This window comes from Zalophus californianus, chromosome 1, assembly GCF_009762305.2.
Source record: "Zalophus californianus isolate mZalCal1 chromosome 1, mZalCal1.pri.v2, whole genome shotgun sequence".
Taxonomy (NCBI): domain Eukaryota; kingdom Metazoa; phylum Chordata; class Mammalia; order Carnivora; family Otariidae; genus Zalophus; species Zalophus californianus.
Window position 1 is genome coordinate 209199277 of NC_045595.1, and position 22121 is coordinate 209221397.

General features: G+C 46.4%; 1 long non-coding RNA gene across 3 annotated transcripts; it reads right to left on the reverse strand.

The window, feature by feature from the left end:
• Nucleotides 1–10791: 10791 nt before the first annotated feature.
• On the reverse strand, nt 10792–20782 carry LOC113918074. 3 transcript variants are annotated; one of them, XR_003518439.2, is made up of 3 exons: nt 20675–20782; nt 20247–20456; nt 10792–11500 (listed from the first exon to the last, which is right to left on the reverse strand). It is a non-coding gene; the product is annotated as an uncharacterized LOC113918074 (long non-coding RNA). The 3 variants fall into 3 exon arrangements; XR_003518437.2 differs by lacking the exon at nt 10792–11500 and adding an exon at nt 14639–14872; XR_003518436.2 differs by lacking the exon at nt 10792–11500 and adding an exon at nt 17940–17992.
• Nucleotides 20783–22121: the final 1339 nt, after the last annotated feature.

Here is a 22121-nt window from a genome sequence, read left to right on the forward strand (position 1 = left end):
GAAGGTGCTTTGTCCCAAGAACCAGTCACCATTGGCCACCATTGGCACCCTCGTTAGCACCTGCTTTGATTCCCCAGTGGTTCTGGACTCCTCCAAGCTCTGAGCAGCCCACAATTGGGGAGGAGTGTCAGGGAGGACATCCCTCCAGACCCTGTTGGGATGAGAACATCCTGGAGGGATGGGAAAGCTGGGGCACATAGTCATGCAGATACAGTGCCCAGGCAGCATCTCAAAGGCTGGATGTGCCCTGAGAGTGAAGTTCCTATAGCTAAAACCTCCCCACCACAAAAAGATCCAGCTTCCCCCCACAGCAAGAATTGGCTTCTTTTCCTTCTACTTCTCCCATTATTTGGCAAGTAGTATAGCATCTTTCAAAGATGGTACAAAAATAGCTGTTCACTATGTCACTCCAGGACACGAGTTGCTCTGTGGGACACACATTTCCGGAACCCATTGCAGGGTGAGAGGTCAGCTGCTTTGCTATCGCTGCCGCCAAACCAGATGGGTTTTGGAGCGAAGCCACTTCCTGGCAATGGAGGATTGATCCCAGCCTTTGGAGTGAGTCTTCAGCTGCATCTGGACTCATCCTGGAACGGGGTTGAGGGTCTTTCTGAGCACCTGACTGGGTCAGGCCCCCTCACATTCCACACCTCCCAAAGACCTGACCCACTGAGGCAGGTGAGCATTCGGGCATTTTCCTGCCCCATCCTGAGAAAAAGCAAACAAGCACCTCCCCTCCCCCAGCATTTGAATCCCAGCGTTCCTAATGTGCAAGCAAGCTTTTCACCAAAAAGCATTGCAATCTTGTAATTAAATTAGGTGCTTGTGGGAAACAGCACAATTAAAACCAGAAAATAATTTAGAAAGATTAAGCCCATTAGGGCAGGGCATTTCTTATTTAGTGGAGAGGAAATAGAATTAGGTGAACTAACTTATTGAAAACACCTACACAGATATCTGAACATCTCCCCAGTGCACCGAATTGCCTGGTTCCGTATGAGGCAGACAGACTCCACTTCCTCCCCTTCCAAATCAAATTAGAGAGCCGAACTCAATGATTCCCCAAGAGAAATATTTACACCTTAAAGCAGATTGAAAGAAATTTAATCTGAACCTGCCTGGAAATTATTACAGAACTAAGTTATTTTCATCATTTCAAGGGTAGTAAGCTCTTGATTTCGTGATAAGTAGATTCGTTCTATCACCTACATTCTATAAACCTTGAAGAATAAACCAGAGGGTAGAAATCTCCTTCTCAGGATCTGGAGAGAAAAGTTCTTGTGTGGGGCGCCTGGGTGGCTCAGTTGGTTAAGCGACTGCCTTCAGCTCAGGTCATGGTCCTAGAGTCCCGGGATCAAGTCCCGCATCAGGCTTCCTGCTCAGCAGGGAGTCTGCTTCTCCCTCTGACCCTCTTCCCTCTCGTGCTATCTCTCATTCTCTCTCTCTCTGAAATAAATAAATAAAATCTTAAAAAAAAAAAAGAAAAGTTCTTGTGTGTGTGATAGTGTATAAGGACAAGTATAGATATGAGCATCCTGTGCAATAAACAGCTTAGCTATGATATTGGCTAACGTGTGTGCATGTGTAAATGTAGATACAGGAAAGGTCACCAGCCAGATGTCCTCAGACTTTCGTGAGCAGAGAAATATGACAAAGTGATTACAAGCTTCGCTTTTAGAACCAGATAGACTTGAGTCTAGTGTGGCTGTGGGAATTTTAAATATCTCCTCAAATCTCATCTCCTCATCTCTAAAGCGGGGATTATGGTGTCATCTTTTAGGACCATTATGGGGATTGGATCGGGCAAGGCCTGTAGTTGGCTTAGCATCACCTCAGTACTCAGGAAATGTCCAATGTTCACTATTTTAAAGAATAAAAATAATAGTTCACACGTTCACAGCTCCTAACATGTGATGTGCTGTGCTCTGTTGTAAGTGTTTTGTGTATGTTACCTTGTATAACCCTCAAGTGATCTTGTGAGTACTCATTATTAATTCCATCCCCAGGTCACAAAGGGGGAAATCAAGGTACAGAGGGTTTGGGGAATGTGTCAAAGTCGTACAGCCAACCAAGGGCTGAGTCCAGACTCAAACTCCTCATTCCACAAGTGTGCTGTGGGGACTTAGATCACATTCGGCAGATGGGAGAGGTGGTCTCCAGAGCAAGGACACTGGGAAGCCCAGTAAATCACTGCATTTCTAACAGGAGTGTCATCAATGTTGTAAAGCTAAAGCATGCAATCCTCACTTCTCCTATTCAGACCAATCTCAGTTTACCACCCTCTAGGTAAATAACACCAGTTCCCTAACAATGCGGTTCAAATATCACTCATGGGGGTGCACTAACTATGAGTAATTCCATAAAATGCAAACCTTGCTGCTGGCTCTTCAGTCCCCAGATCACTGTGGAAATTATAACCATGTCGCTTCTTGTCCGCTGGAGACTGGCCACGGCATAGCTGCGACTTAGGTCATGCACAGACAGTAAAATGTGTCATCGTGCGGCTTCCTTGTAGCCCGCTGATAAACCCACATGACGTTTTACAAAAACGGAAACAGGGATTGCCGTCCCCCCAAAATGGATGCACAGCCAAGGAATGGAGGAAGGCCCTTTATCGGCAGAACGAGGATCATGGTTCTGATATAGAGGGTGACAACATCCCAGAAGAAGTGAAAATCTTCTCACTAAAAGAACTCTCAGATATTTCACAACATGGAAAGCACAGAGGAAATCGGAAGCTAGCCACAACTTAGAACGGAGTGTGGCAGTTTTGCAAAGGCGCAGGAAAGATGCTCGGTGTGTGCAGTAAGTTATGAGACAAGAAGGCAAGCACAGTTCAAGCCACTCTTGTTAAGTTCGTCACAAAGAAATAAAACACTTCAGTTCTCGATGTTTCTGATGCATAAGTTACAGTGTGTGAAATGCATATTAGTTTGAGAGTTTCACACTTCCCTATACATTCCACGCTGACACTAACGCAACTTTGAATGTTTTGACAAGATCGACTAAAGATCATTGAATAATATGTAAGTTCTCCCATCGATTATTAAAATGGTTTTGCATAGCGTACAGCCGTGTTTGTGGCCCCCCCGAATGTGCACGTGCCATGTGCTCTGGATGTCGACCCATGCAAAGTGTGTTCCTGTCTTCCCAGACAGAGCACAGGACTAGATGCGAGCTGATCCTCCCAGGCCTTCTGAACCCACCTGTTTCCACTTGCCAGCATGCCTGGGGCTGGCTTCCATCTCCACAGGGATGCTTTACCTGCTTCCCACCTCTTCCTGCCTCCTGACACATGGACCCACGGGCGCTCCCAGGCCGCCCTCAACACCCTTCTGTTCTGCAACAATGAGAAGTTTATTGAGTTTGCTGAGTGCATGCTTACTTATAACCCAACCCGTCTTCACTTTCCCAAGAGATTAGTATCCCTCCCACTTTGCAGGAGAAACTGAGGCACAAGGAGAGCAGGTGACCTTCTTAGGTCTCAAAAAGTGACAAGAACAAAATTCACAGCCAGGTGGTCTGGCTTCAGAACTTGCAGGCTTGACCTCTTGGCCTGGCTGCCTCACGTGGGCCTCCCCCAGAGTCACAAGCTTCTCATGAGACTACAAAAAATATTGAAAATTTGGTCAAAGAAATATATATATAGTTTCAAGAATATGAAAACTATTTTTTAAAAAACCTAATCCATTTAAGTATGTACACACATAATATTTATCAACTCTAAGAATAACTAAATTAGGTGTTCAAAAAAGGTCCTTCACGGGGCTCCTGCGTGCCTCAGTTGGTTAAGCATCTGCCTTTGGCTCAGGTCATGATCCCAGGGTCCTGGGATCGAGTCCCACATCGGGCTCCTTGATCAGCAGGGAGCCTGCTTCTCCCTCTGCCTGCCACTCTGCCTACTTGTGCTTGCTCGCTCTCTCTGTCAAATGAATAAATAAAATCTTAAGAAAGAAAGAAGGAAGGAAGGAAGGAAGGAAGGAAGGAAGGAAGGAAGGAAGGAAGGAAGGAAGGAAGAAAGAAAGAAAGAAAGAAAGAAAGAAAGAAAGAAAGAAAGAAAGAAAGAAAGAAAGAAAGAAAAAGAAAGAAAGAAAGAAAGAAAGAAAGAAAGAAAGAAAGAAAGAAAGAAAGAAAGAAAGAAAGAAAGAAAGAAAGAAAGAAAGAAAGAAAGAAAGAAAGAAAGAAAGAAAGGAAATGTCCTTCAGGTTTTAAATAATGTGTAGGGTCAATTTTAGGACTTGAAATCATCCTTAAGTATACAGGTTGATTGCCCAGCATTTGAGCCAAACATAAAACAACTCATTTTTTTGGACAAATTTCTAAAAAAAATCCTTCAAATTTTTATAGCTAGATACATAGATATGTGAGATGAGATGTGGCTGCATTTTTAACTGTGTGATTTGATGTAGTCACAGTGTCTCCCCTTTGAAAAAGGAGAGTCTAGGGCATCGATGTGGTTCTGTCTTACCCTGGACCCTGGTTTCAAACATGGCTCATTTGTCGATGGTCCCAGACAGGCCCCTCCAGGCCTGGGAGGCCCGCACCCCAGCTCCCTGCCTGGGACCCCTGCTGGATATCTGCATGTGGCAATCCATGTTTGTCCAAGGCCTAAAGGCTTCAGGGCCAAAACTCCGGAACTGGGCTGCCTGGGTCCAGATCTCCATTCTCCTGACTGGGGGGGGGGGGGGGGGTGGGGGGGGGGGGGGAGGCAGGGAGGGGTAGGTCATAGGTCACCTAACCTTTCTGCTCTCCAATGCAGATAACAAACACACCAACTTGTAGGAGTTGTTTGTGAGGACTGAGCTTGCACCCGGCCCCTGGAGAGTCCTCAATGTGTTCATTCATTCGCCGAGACTTTGCAGAACAACCGTGTGTCCAGCACTGGTCTAGGCACTGTGTATGGCAGCAGCACGACAGAAAAACTCCTGCCCTGGGTGACCCTGCATCGGTGGGGAAGATGGATGATAAGAGGGAGAAATAGGAGATACAGATGTTTGCAGGGCGGGAGGTAAACGCTAAGGAAAGAAGAGAGGTGGGGGGAGGGAACGGCAGAGTTGGGGGCTCCCAAGCTTAGTTCAAGTGGTCATGGAAGGTGGTATCTGAATAAAGACCCGAGTCAGGTGGGGAAGTGAGCTATGAGACGTCTGGGGGACGTGTTCCAGGCAGAGGGAACAGCCAAGGCCAAGGTCCTGAGGCAGGAGTCTGCCTGTATGTCTGAGGAACAGCAGAGAAGCTGTTGAAATGAGAGAGGTTGGTATGAGTTTGCTATGGCTGCAAGGCAAAGTATCACAGACCAGGAGGCCCAAACAACAGAGATTAATTTTCTCCCAGCCCTGGAGGCTGGAAGTCTAAGATCCAGGTGTCAGTAGGGCTGATTCCTCTGAGGGCCCCTCCTGGGCGTGTAGATGGTCACCCTCTCCCTGTGACATGGCTGTCCCTCTGTGTGTGTCTGTGTCCTAACTCTGCTTAACAGGACACCAGTCAGGGTGGACCAGGGCCGACCCTAATGACCTCATTTACCTCTTTAAAGACCCCATCTCCAAATGCAGTCATATTTGCAGGTACTGGAAGTTAGGGGTTCAACATGTGAATACTGGAGGGACACACTTCAGTCTCTGAGAGAACACAGAGGAACCCCTGTAGGTGTGTCATGCAGGACGGAATTGAGAACAGATACCCTGTGGCTCACAGACCGCTGAACGGACCTCAAAGAAGACTCGCAGAGCCACGCAGGACGTGAGCTCTGAGCAACGGGGCCCCCACTGGATCCACGAGTTCAGGCACGTGTGCACAGAGCTGCGGGCCAGGGCGAGGGGAGCTCTCGCACCTGCTGACTTAGGGAGAGACTCAGGGCAAGACACGGGGGGGCGGGGGTCTCTGGATGAGTAAGAATGGGAGGCTGGCATGGAGCTAAGAACTGGCTCTGCTCTTGCACTTTTTCAAGGATCTGCCCATTATCCCTTCTCTGTTTCTTTCATCCTTCTCTGGACCTACCTATTGTTTTCCTTTCATTGAACCCTTTTTAAAAAAGATTTATTTATTTATTTATTTGAGAGAGAGCACGTGCACAGCAGGGAAGGGCAGAGGGATAGGGAGAGAGAATCCCAAGCAAACTCCCGCCGAGCACGGAGCCTGCCATGGGGCTCGATCTCATCACCCCAAGATCATGACCTGAGCTGAAACCAAGAGTCCCACGCTTAACTGACTGAGCTGCCCAGGCGCCCCTCCTTGCATTGAATTCTTGAAAGCCCTCCTGGTATAGCTCGCCTTCTGCTGCTCCTTCAACTCCAAATTTTTCAATCATTCCCTCCATCTCATCCCTCATTTTTCCTGCTCTCATCTCCGGTCCACTCTGAAACCTGATCATTTCCAAACTTGGTTCTGCTTGGCCAGATGCCCTCATTCCCCTCTCCCCTGCTTCTCCGAAAAGAGCCACTTTCCTATTCTCCCGGGGTCAAGATTGTGGCATCCATGGATGCATGTTGCCAGGCAGAGAAAATCCATCCCCTGGGAAATAAGAGCAGGTGTCTCCTGACCAGGACAGATCCCGAGGCTTCCTGCAGGAAACTGGCGCAGATCATCTATAAGGGCCTAGGGGAGGCGGGACGCCAAGCCATAGAAACTACTCTTCAAGCGCGGTGAAGGGACTTTCACCTGCCGTGGAGGCTGGTCACAGCCACCTACTTCTCTCCCTTCCCCCGTCCACACTCCTGTGGACCAGTGGTTGGGCTTTCCTCATAAACAAGGAGACACCCACAGAGAATGTCCCCCAGCCCACATAAGCTCCTAACTGGGGACCACTCTGCTCTGCCTCCCACCCAGACGTGAGCGCTGTGATCGGCAGCACCCTTCACAGGACCTGGCCGCTGCGCAGAGCAGAGATGGACGGAGAACGGTGGTGTAGTGGTGGGGGCTGATGTCGCCCTGGGCCCCCAGGCCTCCCCTCTCCTCGGTGCCCTGTTCCTGCTCTCTGCTGAGCCCGTGACCCTACTCCAGCAGGGTTTTGTCTCCCCATCTGGTTGAGCCATCTTGGATAATGACTTGTGGGGTGAAAGCCACCATATTTGACACTGACAACCCGGTGAGAATAAAGTTGCTGTGTTGTTTGTATTTCTCCCCCCTCTGGAAAGAAGGCTGCCCGGACTGAGCCCCTTTTAGGCTCCCATCAGCAAAAAGGGTGGTATTCAAGGATGGCAGGGAAGGTAGGAACTTGAGTTTTCCAGCACCTTCCATGGCTGGGCCCCACAGTAGGTCCTTTCCCATAGTCACAGGGGTGAGAGAAGAGACGGGTCCCCACCCCAAATCAGGAAGCTACTCCCTGAGAGCTATGGTTTCTTCCCAGGTCACTGTGAGGGTCTCCCGAGATCTACAGAGAAACCTCCACACAGGCCAGTCGGGGAGAAACACTCTACGTGAGGTGGCTCTCCTTAGTCCTGGGGCTGTGTCATCTGTGTCCCTGCTGTCACCACAGTAGGGTTGGAAAAAACCTGATTTTCCAGGAAGGATGCCTCTGACCAGGAGAGGTCTGGCCTGGACACAATTCCCACCTCCCCCGGGAGGGGGCGCACTTTCTCAGAGGCCCGGGTGACAACTTGGCCACGTGGGCAAAATGGAAACCAAAGCCCGGCGTTCAACACGGAGTGGGCCACAGTGGGCTCTGTAATTCCTACGACAATTTGCTACTTATGTCTCCAGGAAGAATTAATTTACTTTGTTTTTGAGAAATCTGAATGGCCAGTGTAATGGACAGGGATGCCTCAGAGAGGGCAACAAACAGTCAAAGGGCAGAGGCAGCAGAGTCGGGATCAGGCCGGTGGCCCCCACCACACAGGCAGCTCACACAGCTGCTTCTGCAAGCGGAGAACATGACCAATCTCTGCCCTTCCCACAATGGACAATTTCTGAAAAGTCTGGGAGAAAAAATTAAGTCGATTTGCTAAAAAGATAGTATCTCCTCTCTTTCGCTCTCTCTTTCTGAAGTCTTCTTAATGAAATGCTTACTTTACCATTTCCTTGTCTTAGCAGGGATGAGTTAAAGACGGGGCTAAATTTGTTTAGACAAGCTCTATAATATTAAAAAGGAAGAAGGCGAAGTACATAGAGTTTCTAAGTCCAGAGAACATTCCGTTCCCTGGTCTTCAGTTTACAACTGAGTGTGCTTTACGTTTACAAGACAAGCTATAGCTTGTGAAACAAATGTGGGAATAATCTGAAGCATGAGACATCCATTATTTATTATGTAATTGGAGAAATTTCTGGCCGGGAGAAATCCCTGGCAGAAAGAACAGATGATTCGTCCTTAGTTGTTCTTAAACAAAATTCAAGTGTATCGGTTTCTTTGATAATTATCCTGGTGGCAGGCAGTTCCACTTTTAGGCTGCACAAGAGGCTTGCCACGTTGGGTATTACACACATAATCATTACAACCAGAAAGCGTGAGAGTTTCTTGGTTAAGAAGGACAAATAGTTCAAGTGTTGGGAAAAAAAAGTGTTAAGTAATGTTTTTGAAAGTACAAAGTCTTAAAATTTACAACGATGACATTGTTTTTGTCTCCAAAATCAATAATTTTGCTCCAAAAACAGCACCCAAAATAATGTAGAGACCTGTGTCCACGCTTTAAAAGCATGGAGGTAATATTATTCTATACATTGCCCCTATTTTATTCACAGTTATATCTATATCACAGGCTCTTCAAGCTATAAAAATAGTTCCAGTTCTATCAAGGAAAAGAAATTCTTTATAATGACCTTATTTTTTTGCCTTTCATTAACAAAACCATCTCCCCAGTGATACCGCCCTCCCGCCTTCCGGAACTTGTGGAGCTCCACCTTGTGAATGGATGTGGCTTTTATACATGGATCCTCCTGTATCAGGGGCCCCTGGGGCAAGGCTCTATGGAGCCTTCTGGAAGACTGCGTCTCTACCACCCTCCCTCCACCACCTTCATTCTCTCTCTTTAGCTGCTTTATTTTCTTCCCGACACTTGGTACTCTGTCAACCATACTGTTACTTGACTCCTGTATTGTCTTTCTCTCCCAAGAAGAAAATAAGCTCCAAGAAGACAAAGACCTTTTCTGTTTTATTTAATTCTGTATTCCCAGCTTCTAGAAAAGCACCTGGCACATAGTAGGTGCTCAAACAATATGTGTGGAGCTACTTAATTAACCAAGAACTAATGACAAATGCACAGGTGAATTCATTAACAACATTAAAGAATTTTGTTCTTTTATTACGTGCAATAAACACACACATGTAACAATGGTGGTGTAAGTGTATGCATTACTATTTCATGCCGTTATGGGTATCTGAGAAACTAGGAGGAACTCCAAGGACCACCAGTTGAGAACCACTGACATAAGGGGGCAAGAGCTACACTGAAATGCTGAAGACTTAATCCTATTACCTACCATGTAACCCTGAGCAAATCCATTTACATCTTTCTAAGTCTTGGTTTTCCTGTGTGGCAGATGGGAGTAATGAGTAATAGCTCATCTACCTACCCAACAGAGTTGAATTGAAAATAAAACCCGTGGATGCAAACAAATTTTGTAAGCTACAAAGTGCCATGCCTCTGTGGGCTATTCTTATGAAAGTCTCTTAGAGTGAGTCATAAGTCTTTGGTCCTTGATCCCCACAAGGCAGAGGATTCCTCTACTGGAGCCTTCAATCAACTTGACCCCAGGGTCTATATCACCAACACTGCAGTGGGAACATTTTCTCTCCCTGGGGTCTGCTGACTTGTGCAAGGAATCCCATGTAGATATGCCCTGAATGTGACTCTTCCCATTTACCACATTTGGTTGTATATTGGTTTCATGATGTGTGGACACATGACGCATAGAATGTACGTTTTTGGTCTTTCGGCCTTGGCGACCCTGACCAGTCCTCAAAATCTTCTAACAGACTGTCTCCGCAATTGTATTATCTCAGTAACATTGAAAACAGTACTGAAAATAGTAACACTGTTTTTCCTTTAGACCAGGTGATATTTTAAAACATGTTGGAAGCATTTGATCTCTGACCTTCCTTTTCTGTTAGGTGTAAGAGACAAAGTGGTGGTCCTAATGATTGGTTATTCTCTCTCTACTCTGACCAATAAGAAGTGCTCTTGACAAGCATGGTTCATTAAGCTAGCGCATGCTGGGGAAACTGAGCCTCATCAAGACACCCTGGTATAGCTTATCTGGTTTACCTCACAGTAGATAATCAAACATTGTCAATAACGGATTTTGCATCAGGGATATGCTCTTGTGAACAGTTGAATAGTAGTCTTCTTTTTCTACTCTATTAGAACAAGCTGTGCAATTTTAGTGATGTTCCTTCCTTAAATACTTGTTGGATTTGTTGGTGAAGCCCTCTGATCCCAAGGACCTCTGTGTATATGTGGGCGTGCGCGTGTGCATGCACAGAGGGGAGAAGGGGAAGCAGTGTTAAATTCTGAATTTAATTATTTTAATAGTTATAGGACTTTCCTGATTTTCCTTCTTCTAAATGTTGTTTTGGCATGTTGTATTATTCTAGGAATGTGTCCACTATTATCTTAATTTTTAAATGTTTTTCAAAAAGTTAGCCATGATATCTGCTTAACCTAGAAAGTATAGTGTTATCTCCTTTCTAATTACTGGTTTTGGTTATTTGTGTCTTCTTTTTTTTTTTTCTTTCTCAATCTGACTTGTCAGAGATTTATCATTTTAATTAATCCTTTGAAAGAACTACCTTTTGGCTTTGTTCATTTTCTCTACTAAATTCTTGTTATATAGACATATGACTCATCCGTTTCTGTTCTTATCTTTAATATTTCCTCTCCCCTCTTGGCAAGCCCTGGGTTCCATACTTTTAGCTCCACACGGCTCAGCTTCTCTGCCTTTTAGATACCCTTGCAGAAAGCGGGGCAGGGCGGTGGAAAAGGCAACACAAGACCCGGGCTTACCACCTTGGACTTTCATCCTCCCCTGTACCCTGGCCCTAGTGGTTCTTTACTATTTTGTTGGCTTTTTGATGCCTTCAAGATTTTAAAAACTGTTTCCACTAGAATTTCTGGGTGCCCTGAATTACCTAGTCTACTATTACAACATAGAATTCCTCTCCCAAACGTCACCCTCATTGTATTAGTGGCAAAATAATGTGTTGATAGAACCCATGTTCTGAAATAAGAATTAAATCCATTCTCCTGTTCATCAACTTGAGGATGGGTGTGTACAGTAAGTGTAAAATTGTGCTGCTGGAGGACCGCCCAGGAGCTCTTCATCAGCGGGATTACAAGAGTGGGTGACTGGCCCAACTGAGATTTCTTCTTTGCCAGGTTACAGAGTTCTTTTTCAATCTTCTTTGGCTTATTTTGCTTTCCCCACTTCTTCTGGGTCCTTGCTGATCCTATTCCAGGACCTCTGATTATTTACAGACTATTTTTAGTTCTGCTACTGCAAATACTCACAATCCACTCCAAGGACTAAGTCTTCATCAATTGATTTTCATGAAAGTTCATTCTTTCCATACAGGCTGCAAGTAAAGAAAGGGCTTGTGCTGAGATCGAGGAATCCTGAGCCTGCATCTTTCACAATTGAGTAACAGGGAGGAAGGGCATCTGACTCATTCTTTTGGCTTAAAAAGCCACTTCTGAATTGGAACCCAAACTGAAAATGAATTTCCCCAAACAGCCCACAGTATGAACACTGTGCAACATCCCTCTGCGTCCTCCCATCTCCCTCCAACCAGTTTCTTAGGATCTGGTCTCCTTCCACCAATTTATCTGCATCTACAGGCATTCTGCTGCTTTCCTTACAGCTGACACTCCTGTTAGGTAACACCCTCGGGTATCTTTCTCAATTATGTGATAATAGCTCTTCCCGAATGTTCTGACAAGTTCATGAATAAATTTAAGAAGCACAACCTCCAGGAATACCCACAAAATAATGAGAGATGCCACAAGCCACGAAATCATCAGTCTCATTCTTTCATAGCCATACCCTAAGCAGATTTCTCTTGAGGAAGTCGAAATTGTCAGGAAATTTCTAGAAGTTGGCATGCCTCCATTATTCCTTTAAGTTACTATGTTCACCTGTGTCAGCAGTAGGCCCCTTGCCCTGCCACAGCCCAAACTGGAATTCTTGTAAAGCGGTGATATGTTGTATGCATTTGTGAATGTGTGCACGTGTACATAAAATGAAACCATTTTTATTTTTTTATTTTCTTAAAGATTTTATTATTTGACAGAGACACAGCGAGAGAGGGAACACAAGCAGGGCGAGTGGAAGCGGGAGAAGCAGGCTTCCTGCCCAAGAGGGAGCCTGATGCGGGGCTCGATCCCAGGACCCCGGGATCATGACCTGAGCCGAAGGCAGATGCTTAACGACTGAGCCACCCAGGCGCCCCAAAATGAAACCATTTTTAAAGGCCAAACAAAGAGGAAAAATCACCCATAATTCCATCATCATAGAACAACCAACATTAATCCTTGGGTGTCCCTCTTTTCAATATTTTGTCTACTGTGCCCTTGCCAGTATTAGGAAATAACATGACTTTTTTTTTATTTTTCTTGTGAATTTCATAGCCCAAAACTGGTTTTTCCTTAAATTTCTGTTTCTTCCATGGCTAGTGAGCCTGAATATTTCCTATAAACTGGGTACTAGTTGCATTTCTTTTGTTTATGTGCCATGGCCATTCAGACTTTTTTTTGTACCTTTAGCCCTCGTTCAATAATATTGATATTAAGCAGAATTACGCATTCCACCTTGCCTCATCTTATGATCAATAGAGCCATCTTGACTGACGCTCTTCACACACACACACACACACACACACACACACACACACACTGGTAACCTCAGACAAGAGTGACAAGGTCAGTCTCACCTTTGCCTGCCCAGGAGGCCTAACAGGGCACCTGTGCATAATGGACACACAATTTTATTTAAAAAAACAATGAATCATGGAACACTACATCAAAAACTAATGATGTAATGTATGGTGATGAACATAACAATAAAAAATGAAAAAAATATATTTTCAGGGAGTCTTCATTAATTTAATGTGACCCAAGAGCAATTTCTGGAAGTTCCTCGAATTTTCTAGAGGTGTCCCCTGCCCTTGGGCAGCCTCTGTCTACCTGGTCAGCAGTTTCTGGGGCTTTCGCACCAGCAGTTCATGCTTATGGAGGATTTGCTGGACGCTGCTCTGCAAGAGGACACTTGAGGCCTTGGAGGGCTTCGCTCCATTTGTTTGGGTTTCAGATCTTCATGTAAACAAGGCTCCGACCATGATGCCAATGAACATGGATTCTGTGTCTCATCAGAAGGCAATCTTGTACTCCCACACAGTCCCACAAATGCTTCTGACTCCCAATAACTCATCCTTAAACACCGTGCTCCATGGGAGGCCCTGGAGGCCCGGCAGGGAGGGCGTGTCACTCCTAAGAAAAGGGGGCCCCTTTCACAGTCCGTGATAAAATGCCATGTTTGGCAAAATAAAAATAGGAGACTTTTTTCAAAGCTGCAAAAGCAGCTCAAACTTTTATGCGTGCTTTACATTAAATAACAAATCCATTTTTCTTTGGATAAAGGTGTCTTAGGATGGGCAGCAAGGAGAAGGAACTATAGGGACGAACTTCTCTTACCCTGCACTCGACTGAACCGGTGAGACTCTTCAGCCAGCCACAGAAGAGAAACTATAATCTGAAAGATCTGGTTCCATCAGATCAAAGCCATGAACATGAGACAGCATTACGGAACATTTTAAGATAAAACCCTGCTAATGCGGTTTCTGATGAAAGGGGGGGGGGAGGTTCTAGCAATATGCTGCTTTAATATGATCAAACAACCCATAAAACGGAGGACTGAGAGGAAAACTGGGTTCTCGACCTGCAGAAATGATAATCAAGATGTGTTTGGTATTTTATCGCTAAACGATATACTCACACACATTTTATTCAGATGATTCTCAAATACCTTCGAGAGCTTGGCATCATTATTTTGTACACTGAATCTCTGAAGGTTAGCTGTCTACCTGCTATGGGGTGAATTGTATCCCCTCAAATTCATACATTGAAGTCCTAACCCCCAGTACCTCAGAATGTGCCCTTATTCGAAGACAGGGTCTATAAAGCTGTGAATAATTTAAAATGAGGTCATCGGGTGGGTCCTAATCCAATATGACTGTGTCCGTATAAGAAGAGAGTAGGGCACAGAGTGGCATGGAGGGACAACCATGGGAGGACCTCCAGAGAAGACAACCATCCACAGACACGGACAGGGACCTCAGGAGACGCGGAACCACTAGACACCTTAATCTAGGACTTTCAGCCTCTGCGACTCAGAAGATAAATGTCCGTCGGTCAGGCCTCCCAGTCAGTGGTAATTTGTTATGGTGACAGAGCAAAAACCAACACAAGGTCTCCCAGGGCTAGACTGGGTTTTTGCTAGTCTCATGGAGGCACTGCCAGTTCTGCACCACTGGGCTTATGCTGCGATGGCTCCCGCGGAGGGCACGGAGGTCCCTGCTCCTTCTGCCTCTCGCCAGGCTTCGCCCCTCCTCCCATTTCCAACTTCTTTCCCCTTCTCTCTTCCTCCTCCACCACAGCCTCCACGTGTGCCAACCCTCTGCAGAATGCACATTTTTTATTTTTGCATAAGCCCTTATCACTGGTTTTATTGACCTCATTATGTTTCTGACTCTTTTCCTTCAGGACAATTTTTAAGCTCAGTCCTTGTTGCGGGATGAATATCTAACTTGTTGCTTGTCATTGCTGCCCGGACTTCTGAAATGTCTTTATTCTGCCTTTGCACTTGATTGATAGTTTCTGTGGATATAAAATTCCAGGTAGAGAATCATCTTCCTCTAGAACACTCCATTATCTTCTAGTTCCCAAAGTTCCTGCTGGGAAAGCCAAAGCCATTTGAGTTCTGATTCTTTAGATGCTGCCTTCCCCCACCCTCCCCCTGGAATCTTCTAGAATCTTTTTTTTTTTTTTTTGACATGGTTGTTCTGAAATTTCACAACAATATGCTTTTGTGTGGATCTATTTTTATCCATTATACCGGACCTTTCCAACCTACAAGCTGATGTCCTTCATTTCTTGAAAATTTTCTTGAATTGTGTCTTAAAGCCATCATCTTATGTGTTGTCTCTTTCCAGAATGCCTACCATCTGGGCACTGCACCTCTTGGACTGAGCCTCTAATTTCTTCTGTTTTATCCCTTTCTTCTCTCTTTGTCACTTTCTGATAGAGTTTTTTAACCACGCCTTCCAATCCTTCTACTTAGCCTTTCATTTTTGCTTTCATGTTGTTACTTCCTCAAAGCTTGTTAGGCTGTCATTTGCCAAATGTTGCTTCTTTATAGTACCCCATTCTTGACATTCACAGAAGAAAAATCTTTGTTGTCTGAAAAGGTTAACCATAGGCATAGTCTCTGCTTCCTCCAGGTTCAAAAACTTTTTTCATTGAGTTATAGTTCACATACCACAAAATGCACCCTTTTAAAGTGTTTGCACAGTATTACCACCAAATCACAGGTGAAGAACCCAAACTCAGGAAGTTTCAGTTACATGCCCATGGCTATACCCTAGCTATGTGGAGGTGAGATTTGTGCCCTGACATCTAAAACACTGTGGATGCCCCACTTCTAACGCAGAGGAAAACCCAGTAGTCATTGTCCATTATACATGGCAAGGCCCCGCCCCAAGGACGCCACAAAGTCAGGTCCACCCTTGGGGACCAGGTGGAAGAAGGAGAGGGACCCATGTGCAGCACCACCCCCCAAAAAGAGGTAATAGGGTGGGCCAGCACTCCACCAGTGGGTTAAGGAGGGGTCTGCTCCACTCACAGTGGCCATAATCAAGAGCCATGGCTACTAAACCTTGGGGACACTGCTCTGGAAGATTCTGTGACTTGTGTTGTATCCGATTCTCAGCCCCTCTCAGCTGAAATGCCTTCTCTGGAACAATTCACAGCAAAATTGTTTCCAGAGATAATTTGTGGAGGTTGCAGGCTGTACCTTCAATAGCCTTTATGAATCCAGGAATCATGGAAGGTTCGCTCCAAAAGAGAACTTCAACACCTTCTAGACCCACGTCCCCATGTTTTTCTTGGAGAAACTCCAAGAGGCCAAGTGTAGACCCAAGGCTTACAGCTGGTGAGGGTGGATTTGGCCCCGCTTGTGGGACAGGAGGAAGGTGTGGGGCAAGGTGGCTCGGACACCTGAAAGGGGTGCCAGGGAAGGGCACGTGAATGCCAGCACTGGGGGCTGAAGGACAACCTGCAAAGAGACTCAGCTCCCCGCCAACCTCTACATGTAGGCCGGCTGGGAAGAGGCAGTGGGGACAGCCATCAGGGGCTGCAGAGCCTGCAGGAGACTGTGCTGTGGGCTGTGCCCCACCCCCAGATGAACATGTTCAAGTCCTCACCGCCAGTGCGCCAGACTCTGCCCTTACTGGGATTTTTTTTTTTTTTTTTCAGTTACAATTAGTTAAATCAAGAAAGGTCATGCTGGGTTAGAGTGGGCCCTTCATCCAGGGTGCCTGGTGTCCTCCCAGGAAAGGAAAGGAGTCCGGGAGTCAGAGACGCAGGGAGGAGGCCAGGGGCAGACGGAGGCAGAAGCTCGGGTGATGCAGCCGCAAGCCAAGGGACACCAAGGGCTGTGGAAACCACTGCAGCTGGGAGAGGCAAGGAAGGGTCTTGTCCTACAGGCATCAAAGTGAGCACAGCCCTTCCGACGCTCTGAGTTCAGGCCTCTGGCTTCAGAACTTGTTCGAGCCCCTCAGTCTGTAGCAGTTTGTATCGGCAGCCCCAGGACACACATACAAGACCCCCATCATGGGGGCAAGCCTTGGATTCAGCTTGCTGCTCTGCTCCCACCATCTCTCCCCATCTCCCTGTCCTTACCTTGATTCATTTTTAAAAAGTGCCTGCTTTCAGGCCCAGTCGGTGGTGAGTGTTAGCCTGTTCTCTCCATCAGCACTCAAGTCCCCAACTTGCTCGAGCCCTTCTTCCCCAAGCACTCCTGCCATCCACCTGTTCTCTGCAGCTCAGGAGGCTGCGGGACTGGGGGCGGAGGTGGGGGGCGGGGGGAGGCCTTGCTGCGCCCAACACCCCTGCTGCCACACAGAAGGAATGTGGGAGGCATCTAGAAAATGCCGTCCCGGGGGACGCACGGCTGCACACCCCAGTGTGGGCTGGTATCCCTGACGTCCGGCCCAAGGCAAGTGAGATGGGGCACCCCAACTCAAACCGAAACCGAAAGACCGTGCCACGAGTGGGAGGGAAAAGTTCAGAAGTGAGAACACAAAGTGCCACGGGTCTAATGAGAAGCAGAAAGGGAAATTTAGTTTCACTTCAGTTCTAAAGTTTCTGCTGATTCAAATAATGACAGCTATATAAATTAAGCTTATCAAGTCAGAACCATGGTACCTCTGCCTCTACCTTCACCCCCCCAAACTTCCCTCCGTACAGACTCCCCAGAAGCAACTACTTTGAACATGTGCTGAATGCACTCGGCCAAACACGCTCCAAGGCCACATAAACATGCTCTAACATCGTTTCGTTTCATTTCGTTTCATGTCATCTTAAAAACAGCACGTTCGACGACGTGATCTCTCACTCACTGGCGCGTCATCGTCGTCTTTCCACATCAGCAAATGGGGTTTATCTCAGCAAGTAACTGGAGTCGACTTCGAGTCACTCTGTAGGGCACATGAGTGATTTTAAATGTTCAATGCACGCTGAGGAAATCTACCATACGTGTCTGCGGGTGTAGTTTACAGCACCTTAATTCGGCACACCACAAAGGCTGGAGAGCAGCCCTTTTAAAGAGATCAAGAAGGTGGGACGCTGGGGTGGCTCAGGCGGTTGGGCGACTGCCTTCGTCCCTGGTCGTGATCCCAGGGTCCTGGGATTGTGTCTCGCGTCGGGCTCCTTGCTCAGCAGCGGGGAGCCTGCCTCTCCCTCTGCCTTCTGATTCCCCTGCTTGTACTCTCTCTCAGACAAATAAATAAAAAAATCTAAAAAAAAAAAAAAAGAGAGAGAGAGAGAGATCAAGAAGGCAAGTGGGAAAATCAAGCAGCTAGTTGCAAAGATAAACTTTGTCACGGTAAATGTGTGCGGTTTCTTTTCCATGGCTGGGAGAAAGTGATCGCTCATGAAGCCCCACAAAGGGCCAATAGTTATGAGTGATGAGAAATTCTGTCACTGTAGAAAGGAGTTGAGAGGCTAGTGGAAATTATACAGTTTTATGGTGGGTCAAGTAGAAAACAGACCCAATGTATACACTGCAATAATGGTCAATGTGCAACTTAATCCCTAAATCTTACAAATTTTGGAGGTAAATCGCAAAGAAAAAAAAAGGCAAAAAATGTGATTAAGAAAATAAGAGACTGTCTTCTTGAAGAGGTTAACAATCCTGAGGTTCCGCAATTCCTTGAATGCCTCAAAAAAACAAAATTTGTTCAAGATATTTTAGACATTGGGAAGGGCAGAATCAATTCTCCGCACCCTGATAAATCATGTTATAGCAGACGTTCTGGACGAGGGCAGTTTTGCCCCCACCCCCAGGGGACATTTGGCAATGTCTGGCAACTTCACTGATTGTCCTAAGTGGGAGCAGGGGGTGCTACTAGCATTCTCGGGCCGAAGCAAGGGTGCTGCTAGGCATCCTACAGTGCACAGGACCGCCCCTCACCACGAGAGCCGCGAGAGACCAACCCACCCTTGATGTCAGCACCGTCAAGGCTCAGGAACACGGTGCCGTATCCTTCTTGAAGGGATGGCTTCTTGTTTTACAAAGCACATGAATCCCTATTTAATCAACTTGAAAAACACATCAGAAACACAGAGACACAGCATTTTGTGAAACTAAGCCAACTGAATGTGAACGGAGTGTAAATATTTAAACTCCATTACCCTACTCCCTCCCAAATAAGCAAGAGTGAAAATTTTGCACAAGACTGACTCCACCTGTAAAACTATGAAGTAAGGATAAACAGCAGTACCCAAAACATGGCACCGAATTTCTAGACGGGCAAGATATGACTTCAGACCCTGGTGGGTAGGGCTGCTTCTCGCATAACTAATCCAGATGCCAGGAGGTACCTCACAATGAACCCTACTCACTGCTTGAAAACGACACTCGGAGCCTGCAGAACAAAGTTAAAAATTGTTTCCATCATAAAGGGGAAGAATAGAAACTTACCCCCTAACATGGTTAGTTGCCTACGAGACCCGCACACACACTTACTCTTGATTTTTGTGAATAAAATCCAGCTCAAGCCGAGGAAAAGATCATGGCCAGAAACGTCTGTCCTTTTTTCCGCGGGGTACCAGCCAGTACGTATTAGCCCCTAGTGCCTGCTTGAGTTAAGCCTGTCACCTTCCCACACGGCCGCACCCAGGCACCGGCTGTGAATTTTGAACTCCTGAGGTCAGCTTGGGCTGGTAGAGGTTGGCGATCTCATTGCCTCATACCTGCTTTGAAAGTTACCATTGTCTTCGTAAGTGGGAAGCTATTTAAGCCCACCAGTAAGTGACAAAAAAAAACCCAAACAATATGGGGAACATCTCCAACGGCAGCATCGTGTACATAAACTGTTGATTTAAAAGGCAGCTAGTAATAGGCTGTGAGCGAGCCGGGACTTTTATCAATAGGTTCACGGTGGCCTTAGAAATACCCATGAGTAACCACAGCACCACAGATGACGAAGGATTAGTCCCATGAAGCCTCTGCCCGAATGAGGCTGCCACCTGCCATTGTGAAGGTCACGGCCGGCCAAAAGGTCTCAGAGGCTGACTCCAGCCCCAGCCTGGCTTGCCTTGCTCGGCCCTGGCAGGGGGCTTTGCTGTAACCTTCACCAGCGGCGGGATCGACTTGCAGCAGCCCGCACAGGAAGGCTTTGGAGGGAAATGAAAAGCCCTAACCATTCCTGGAGGTATAATCAGGGGTTCTCTCCAAAGAAGCTTTGCGCTGCTCTCTCTGTTTTCATTAGAAATGAGAAAACTGCTGATCCATATTTATTTTTGCGCTATCATAAACTAAATAATCAGCTCCTATTAATGACCCTAATTACTCAGCTCCTATTTTTAAATGCTGGTCTTTCAGCATGCTCTACACGGGTGGTTTTAATTAAGGCTAATTGCAGATACGTCACATCCAAATATACACCCTACACCAGTGATTAACAGGGCTTGGAATTTAGTTCATTAAATAGGGGTTTGCAGGGGGATGATGGTGTGTCTCAAACTTTAGCGTATCATATGAATTACCTTTCTGATAGCTATGAGGGTGGAGAGGGTTGTTTATTAAAGGAGAGTCATGTAGGGTACACTCCAGCACATCCTCAGAAGTTCAATTCTCAGAGCAGTTGCCAAGTTCAGGGAAGGTTGGTTTCCTCGAAGCTCCAGGTAGGAATGTATTGATCTTGATTTTCTTTTGGATTTGGATGCCCAGATGTCTTCTTCCCAAAAAAGTACCTCCTAACACGGCAATATGATGTTATCATTAAAGAAGCACTAATTCTAAGTTAAAAAAAAAAAAAAAATCACATTCTGTTCCAAGTCCAATCGCTCTCCTTCAGCCCGTCCCTAGAAATCAGCTTTTTAAAACGCTAACAACACACTCTCACGTACTTTATTCACATATATCTTGCCTGATTCTCCAAAACCTCCGGAAGCCTGGCATTGTTATTTTTTACCTGTTGGAGGTGAGGAAACTCAGAAAGGTGACCTGGCCAGCACGAGATGGCCTAGGGCTCGCCTAAAGGGTCACCTGCCCGAACACTCATCTGCAAGGGTCCGGCTTCTCGTGGAGATCTGGTCCAAACCGTGACCTCACACAGCATTAATCCCTGTGGGCGGGGCAACCAACCCAGCAGCCAATCAGGGGCCCCTAACCAACGCCCCGTGACTCAGCTCCCCTTCCCCCCTGCCTCCTCCACCTGCATGTTCCCAGTCCCCGATGTACACTCGACACACACGGAGGTTTGACGTCTTGCCCGAGTCTTTAACCGAACACAGTAAGAGCAGGTAAAAACCGTCCTCGGTATGGGGCTGCAGAGTGCCTGATCCATTGGTTAACAACGAAGAAGCTGCCTAATATTGTTAGCAGGTTCATCCGGAGACAGCTATAGCAGCCAGGTGCTTGCGGTGCCTTAAGATGTCAGCTCGTTCAAACCTGATAGCAAAACACCTATGACCTCTGGAGACAGTCGCTGCGCTGCCAAGAAGGGTTGTATCATCTGGGGGACGTCCTTCCTTGTGGAAATGTGTTTGTGTGGCTTTTAAGTACACACCAAGGTGCTCGGTGGAAGCACATAGAATTCAAATCATGTCCCATTTCAGGTGTGGCCAAAACCAGGCCCCACACACTGGCCTTACCTTTCAACTGAATGGAGGCTGGTTCCTTCTAGTCATGGTGAGAGGTTTGGTGGTTTGGAACATCAAGGGCTGGTTCCTGTCCATGGGTGGATTTGACCTTTAGCTATCTGGCCACTCAGGACACTTGCCTCGGAGGAAGTGTGTAGAGAGGTGAAGGCCACAGGCTTTGAAACCAGGCACAGGTGGCTGGGGCTTAGCTCCATCTTCCCCCCCGTTTTGTGACTTTAGGCACTGTTACCTCAACTCTCTGATTTCTGCCTCTATAAAACTGGTGTACATCTTTAACTATATATCTGTCACATTTAAATTATTGGGTCATTTGTGAGGTGCAATGAATTAATGGAGATGAAGTGCCTTGCTCATAAATGAACACCTATACATGTCCAAAGAGGGTCTTTTTTTTATCAGAATATTCCTCGTGAACTTAGAATTATGACAATATTGCAGACCAAAGCCAAAGTAACCATAATTCTTAAATATTCTCTAATGAACTGACCATTTAGAGAAGTAGCTGACACTCAACCCCTTCCAGGGTCCACATAGTCTCTGGGGTCAGTGTCTGCCCTGGTCTTTTTTACAAGTATTGAAACCATCTGAGAACACTGTGCAAAGACAATGCGAACCGAGGACAAAGAGAAGCTTCAAACCTTGCCTGGGATATAAGGTTTCATGAAGTGAAACAGCATGGCTGAGAAGCTCCTGGAATTGTTCAATGTGCCGTGGAGGCTGGCGTAGCAAGGATAACCTAAAACTTATAGTAAAAAG